Below are 8,201 nucleotides of genomic sequence, written 5' to 3'. Positions count from 1 at the left end.
ACTGTTCTGACTTGGTGGTGCACATGTAGCCTATAACCTGTTTTAGAGAAATGTAATCATTGAATATTGTAATAGCTTTCATTGTCTGCTTATATGCCCCCTTTATTTATCCTCTGGTTCTGACTTGGTGTACAGGGAGAACACTGTAAGAATGTCCCATGTTCTGAATTCTGTTGCTGCACGTTTCAAAAGTGCTGGACAAATAGTTTTATTGACTATGTCCGTCATAGCTCGCTCATTAATGTCTTAATTGAAATTACGGATTGCCTCTTATCCGCTTGCCGTCCCCTTATGCCATAGTTTGTACATCTCAATTGTCATTAGAAACCACATTTGTTTTAGCAAGTCAGCCATATCAGATATGTTTTTTTAAAGGCAGTAACTGAGGCTGAATGAACTGTTTCGCTGCCAGACAAGGCCCCGCTGATAGCCAGGTGTAACAGTGTTGGGACTGCTGTTGGGGCAGATTTATGTAGGCCCTAACAGTTTGTGGGCACCGTTTGTCACCGTTATAGTGCAATTCATGTATTGTTTAGTGTTGTGTTGTGTTTTGTAGTGGCTTTGCTGGCATGCATCCCACTTTTTATTTTTTTTGTCCCACCAAGATTTACATGCTAAAATCGCCACTGGATATATAACCCTATATATAGATTTCCTAGCCTACCTCTTTCCGGTAATCAATTCAACGCAGTATTAGCCTTATATTTAGCTAATGAATGATGAGTTATGCATAATAAGCTACTAACTTATAGCCTCTGCCTCTTGCGCAATACGCAAGCGCCTGTGCTCCGCTGGGCTCTCTCCTTATAAAACGCTCCTTAGCTCTTGGAGTCCTACACAAGAACAGCTAGACTAGAATAGCTTGCTGGACATTATTAATTTTTTGCATTTCTTATACCAATACACTATTGGAAGAGGTTTATTGCTGAATGTTAAATACAGCAGCCAATAGAACTCACGGGTAGTTTGAAAGAAGAGCGACCGCATGATGGCGGTAGGCCATAGTAGTTATTTATTCACAACCAACCACTCAATCTTCATGAAGAGAAGTGAAAGCCTTCTGCATCTAATTCTAGTCCTATATTATTCAAGTATGTCATTAAAAAGATGAAGACATGGACAACATAACTTATTTCATTTAACCATTGAAAGTGATGAAGGAATGAAGCAAAAATGGAGAGAGAAATTGGAGGTAGGCTAATAACATTAGGGGAAATATTATGAAAGGTAAATATTCGTCAGCCTACTAATTATACACATAGGCCCTATTATATTTCAACATTAAAATCTAATTCGCTAGCCTATACTTGGAACCTTGTAGGCTGCATGTGCTGCACCAGAATCACGTTCTCTTCCTCTTCATCATGGTTTGAATGATGTGCGTAATTCCAGTCCATATGATACAGTATAATACAATACAGCACAGTAATACAGTTCACAGTCCAAAAGATTAGCCTACTAGAACTAGTTTCATTTATTTACCCACACTGTAAACTCCAACAGTGTCATTCTCTAAAGAAAAACAGTAGTGAATTCAACTCAATACATGGAAAGTCGTTGTCCTGACTCTAATGTTTTGGGTTACCCCTAACGTGCATGTAGCATTTACTTTTCCTGATTTGATCTGAATACCGTAACTGTACTCATACAGTTACAGCTTCTACCCCCAAGCCATAAAACTCCTGAACAGCTAATCAAATGGCTACCCGGACTATTTGCATTGCCCCCTCCTCCCACCCTAATATTAGGCCGCTGTTACTCTCTGTTTATTATCCATGCCTAGTCACTTTAGCTGTACCTGTACGGTCAGTTCCGTGAGTATTTGGACAGTGACACAGTTTGCATCATTTTGTCTCTGTACGCCACCACAATGGATTTGAAAGGAAACAATCAAGATGTGCTTTAAGTGTAGACTTTCATCTTCAATTTAAGGGTTTTGTCAAAATGATTGTATGAACAGTGTAGGAATTACAACCATTTGTATACGTAGCCCCCCAATTTTAGGGGCTCAAAAGTAATTGGGCAAACTGACATAATAATAAATTAAATTGTGAGTTTTAATACGTGGTTCCAAATTCTTTGCAGTCAATGACTTCCTGAAGTCTGGAACCCCTAGACATCCCCAGATGCTTTGTTTCTTCCCTGGTGATGCTCTGCCAGGACTTTACTGCAGCTGTCTTCACTTCCTGAAGTCTGGAACCCCTAGACATCCCCAGATGCTGTGTTTTTTCCCTGGTGATGCTCTGCCAGGACTTTACTGCAGCTCTTCACTTCCTGAAGTCTGGAACCCATAGACATCCCCAGATGCTGTGTTTCTTCCCTGGTGATGCTCTGCCAGGACTTTACTGCAGCTCTTCACTTTCTGAAGTCTGGAAACCCTAGACATCCCCAGATGCTGTGTTTCCTCCCTGGTGATGCTCTGCCAGGACTTTACTGCAGCTGTCTTCACTTCCTGAAGTCTGGAACCCCTAGACATCCCCAGATGCTGTGTTTCCTCCCTGGTGATGCACTGCCAGGACTTTACTGCAGCTGTCTTCCCTTCCTGAAGTCTGGAACCCCTAGACATCCCCAGATGCTGGGTTTCCTCCCTGGTGATGCTCTGCCAGGCCTTTACTGCAGCTCTTCACTTCCTGAAGTCTGGAACCCCTAGACATCCCCAGATGCTGGGTTTCCTCCTTGGTGATGCTCTGCCAGGCCTTTACTGCAGCTCTTCACTTCCTGAAGTCTGCAACCCCTAGACATCACTAGATGCTGGGTTTCCTCCCTGGTGATGCTCTGCCAGGACTTTACTGCAGCTCTTCACTTCCTGAAGTCTGGAACCCCTAGACATACCCAGATGATGTGTTTCCTCCCTGGTGATGCTCTGCCAGGCCTTTACTGCAGCTCTTCACTTCCTGAAGTCTGGAACCCCTAGACATCCCCAGATGCTGTGTTTCTTCCCTGGTGATGCTCTGCCAGGCCTTTACTGCAGCTGTCTTCACTTCCTGAAGGTTCTTGGGTGTTTTTTTATTCTTGCTCACAGATAAAACTGAAGAAATGCAGAATTTACATTACTAATAACACATAATACATAAACATACTATAAATATAGTATTGAACACTTGAATCATTTCAGGACATTTTTCATGATGTAGATTTAAATATTAAAATGTGATTTAAAAAAATAGAATTTTAGCGAGAACCATTTAAGAGTTATAGTTATTATACAGTCTGATAGCAGTGGTTAGAGTGGCGTTTCGCAGGCAATTCGTACGGGCAATTATACAGCACAGCTATACAGGACAGTTACACAGGATAGTTACACAGGACAGTTACACAGGACAGTTACACAGGACAGATATACAGGGCAGTTATACAGGACAGTTATACAGGACAGTTATACAGGACAGTTATACAGGACAGTTACACAGGACAGTTACACAGGACAGTTATACAGGACAGTTATACAGGACAGTTATACAGGACAGTTATACAGGACAGTTACACAGGACAGTTACACAGGAAAGTTATACAGGACAGTTACACAGGACAGTTATACAGGACAGTTATACAGGACAGTTACATGACAGTTACACGACAGTTACACGACAGTTACACAGGACAGTTATACAGGACAGTTATACAGGACAGTTACACGACAGTTACACGACAGTTACAGGACAGTTATACAGGACAGTTATACAGGACAGTTACACAGGACAGTTACACAGGACAGTTATACAGGACAGTTATACAGGACAGTTATACAGGACAGTTATACAGGACAGTTACACAGGACAGTTACAGGACAGTTATATAGGACAGTTACACAGGACAGTTACAGGACAGTTATACAGGACAGTTATACAGGACAGTTAAACAGGACAGTTACAAATGACAGTTACACAGGACAGTTACACAGGACAGTTACACAGGACAGTTACACAGGACAGTTATACAGGACAGTTACACGACAGTTACACGACAGTTACACGACAGTTACACAGGACAGTTACACAGGACAGTTACACGACAGTTACACAGGACAGTTACAGGACAGTTACACAGGACAGTTACACAGGACAGTTATACAGGACAGTTACACAGGACAGTTACACAGGACAGTTATACAGGACAGTTACACGACAGTTACACAGGACAGTTACAGGACAGTTATATAGGACAGTTACACAGGACAGTTACAGGACAGTTATACAGGACAGTTATACAGGACAGTTAAACAGGACAGTTATACAGGACAGTTAAACAGGACAGTTACACGACAGTTAGACAGGACAGTTACAGGACAGTTACACAGGATAGTTACACAGGACAGTTACACAGGACAGTTATACAGGACAGTTATACAGGACAGTTATACAAGACAGTTACACAGGACAGTTAAACAGGACTGTTACAGGACAGTTAAACAGGACTGTTACACAGGACAGTTATACAGGACAGTTATACAGGACAGTTACACAGGACAGTTACACAGGACAGTTACACAGGACAGTTACACAGGACCGTTACAGGACAGTTATACAGGACAGTTAAACAGGACAGTTACACAGGACAGTTACACAGGACTGTTATACAGGACAGCTGTACAGGACAGTTTTACAGGACAGTTACACAGGACAGTTACACAGGACAGTTACACAGGACAGATACACAGGACAGATACACAGGACAGATACACAGGACAGTTACACAGGACAGTTACACAGGACAGTTACAGGACAGTTACAGGACAGTTATACAGGACAGATACACAGGACAGATACACAGGACAGTTAAACAGGACAGCTATAAAGGACAGTTACACAGGGCAGTTACACAGGACAGATACACAGGACAGATACACAGGACAGTTAAACAGGACAGTTACACAGGACAGTTACACAGGACAGTTACACAGGACAGTTACAGGACAGTTACAGGACAGTTATACAGGACAGTTACACAGGACAGTTACACAGGACAGTTACAGGACAGTTACAGGACAGTTATACAGGACAGTTATACAGGACAGTTATACAGGACAGTTATACAGGACAGTTACAGGACAGTTACACAGGACAGTTACACAGGACAGTTACACAGGACAGTTATACAGGACAGTTATACAGGACAGTTAAACAGGACAGTTAAACAGGACAGTTAAACAGGACAGTTAAACAGGACAGTTACACAGGACAGTTAAACAGGACAGTTATACAGGACAGTTATACAGGACAGTTTGTGGCTGTTTCTCAGGAGCCTGGTGGTACCTCTTGTTGGAGGGAGCAGGTCATTCAGTGGATGGTCAAGAGTGTGCATGTCCTTCACCAGATGCACTGCAGCCTGCTCTCGCCTGCTCTGCAGTGAGGGGAGCTGTGGTTGGACTGCTCCACCTCTGGAGATGTTCCTCAAGGCCCTCCTCTGCACCCTGTCTAGTTGGACCTGCTGCTTTTTACTGCATCCAACTAACAGCACTCCACCGTATTCCAGACAAGGCCTGACCAGGGTAGTATAGACTGTGACCACATCTTCAGTGGGTAGGCCATTTCTGGCAAGAACAATCAAAAAGCACAGGCGTTTTGAGGCCTTCCTCACTGACTGCTTCACGTGTGTCACCACTGAGGTTAGAGTCTTGATGAAAACCAAGATACTTAGTAGTTGTTACCACGGGTACTTCCTGTCCTCCTAGGATTAGTGGTGCAGGTTGATGTGGTGTTACCACTGAGGTTAGAGTCTTGATGAAAACCAAGACACTTAGTAGTTGTTACCACGGGTACTTCCTGTCCTCCTAGGATTAGTGGTGCAGGTTGATGTGGTGTTACCACTGAGGTTAGAGTCTTGATGAAAACCAAGACACTTAGTAGTTGTTACCACGGGTACTTCCTGTCCTCCTAGGATTAGTGGTGCAGGTTGATGTGGTGTTACCACTGAGGTTAGAGTCTTGATGAAAACCAAGACACTTAGTAGTTGTTACCATGGGTACTTCCTGTCCTCCTAGGATTAGTGGTGCAGGTTATGGATGGTCTCTAGAAAAACATAGCCCAATTTCCACAGACTTTTTCCCATTCAGGAGCATGTTGTTGGATGTGGCCCACTCTTCCGGTTGCTTTGCCTCCAAGCCCATGGAAGTGTCCTCTTTGATGCTGGTTAATGGTATGGCTCGGGACAGACCTACATCGTCTGCATGCCCAGTGTCCAGAGTATCACTGAAGACAAGTTCTCGGGTGGACATGTGAAGGAGAAACAGATATGGTGAAACCACACCCCCTTGTGGCACACCAGAGGTGACCTCTGACCATTTGCCATCACCCTCTGCCTTCTTCCTGTGGTGTAGCTGTGGAGCCAGGCTAGTAACCTGTGGTGTAGCTGTGGAGCCAGGCTAGTAACCTTGGACACAGTTCAATGTCAGACAGATGTTGCAGGAGCTTTGCGTGATCTACTCCATCAAAGGCTTTGGACATATCAGCAAGTAACACCCTCACCATTGGAGTGTTTGTGTTTCACAAGGGCGGTAGTAGTGCTGACATTTACTCTTGAGGTGCTGACTTGTTGCACCCTCGACAACTACTGTGATTATTATTATTTGACCATGTTGGTCATTTATGAACATTTGAACATCTTGGCCATGTTCTGTTATAATCTCCACTCGGCACAGCCAGAAGAGGACTGGCCACCCCTCATAGCCTGGTTCCTCTCTAGGTTTCTTCCTAAGTTTTGGCCTTTCTAGGGAGTTTTTCCTAGCCACCGTGCTTCTTTCACATGCATTGCTTGCTGTTTGGGGTTTTAGGCTGGGTTACTGTACAGCACTTTGAGACATCAGCTGATGTAAGAAGGGCTTTATAAATACATTAGATTTGATTTGATTTGCTGGACTTTGGGAGGTAGGCATACTGATTTGTGCACTCAGATAAAACTGTTGGCATGAGTTTTTTTATAATGAAGCTCTCCTGGATTTTTCCAAGGCATGAAGTTAGAGAGATGGGCCTCCAGTCACTCGTTGTACATGGTGTTGACACAGTCTCTCCCTCCAAGCCGAGACTGTTGATGAAAACTGAAATGACTCAAATCAAATCAAATCAAATGGTATTTGTCACCTGCGTCGAATACAACAGGTGTAGCCCTTACAGGGAAATGCTGACTTACAAGCCCTGAACCAACAATGCAGTTTTAAGAAGAAGAAGAAAAAAAAGGAACAAATAAAAGTAACAAATAATTAAAGAGCAGCAGTAAAATACCAATAGCGAGGCTTTATACAGGGGGTACCGGTACAGAGTCAATGTGGAGGCTATATACAGGGGTACCGGTACAGAGTCAGTGTGGAGGCTATATACAGGGGGTACCGGTACAGAGTCAGTGTGGAGGCTATATACAGGGGGGTACCGGTACAGAGTCAATGTGGAGGCTATATACAGGGGGTACCGGTACAGAGTCAATGTGGAGGCTATATACAGGGGGTACCGGTACAGAGTCAATGTGGAGACTATATACAGGGGGTACCGGTACAGAGTCAGTGTGGAGGCTATATACAGGGGGTACCGGTACAGAGTCAATGTGGAGGCTATATACAGGGGGTACCGGTACAGAGTCAATGTGGAGGCTATATACAGGGGGTACCGGTACAGAGTCAATGTGGAGGCTATATACAGGGGGTACCGGTACAGAGTCAATGTGGAGGCTATATACAGGGGGTACCGGTACAGAGTCAATGTGGAGGCTATATACAGGGGGTACCGGTACAGAGTCAATGTGGAGGCTATATACAGGGGGTACCGGTACAGAGTCAGTGTGGAGGCTATATACAGGGGGTACCGGTACAGAGTCAATGTGGAGGCTATATACAGGGTATTACGGTACAGAGTCAATGTGGAGGCTATATACAGGGTGTTACGGTACAGAGTCAATGTGGAGGCTATATACAGGGGGTACCGGTACAGAGTCAATGTGGAGGCTATATACAGGGGGTACCGGTACAGAGTCAATGTGGAGGCTATATACAGGGGGTACCGGTACAGAGTCAGTGTGGAGGCTATATACAGGGGGTACCGGTACAGAGTCAATGTGGAGGCTATATACAGGGGGTACCGGTACAGAGTCAATGTGGAGGCTATATACAGGAGGTACCGGTACAGAGTCAATGTGGAGGCTATATACAGGGGGTACCGGTACAGAGTCAATGTGGAGGCTATATACAGGGTGTTACGGTACAGAGTCAATGTGGA

This window comes from Salmo trutta, unplaced genomic scaffold, assembly GCF_901001165.1.
Source record: "Salmo trutta unplaced genomic scaffold, fSalTru1.1, whole genome shotgun sequence".
NCBI classification, from domain to species: domain Eukaryota; kingdom Metazoa; phylum Chordata; class Actinopteri; order Salmoniformes; family Salmonidae; genus Salmo; species Salmo trutta.
This window is presented reverse-complemented; position numbering follows the sequence as displayed.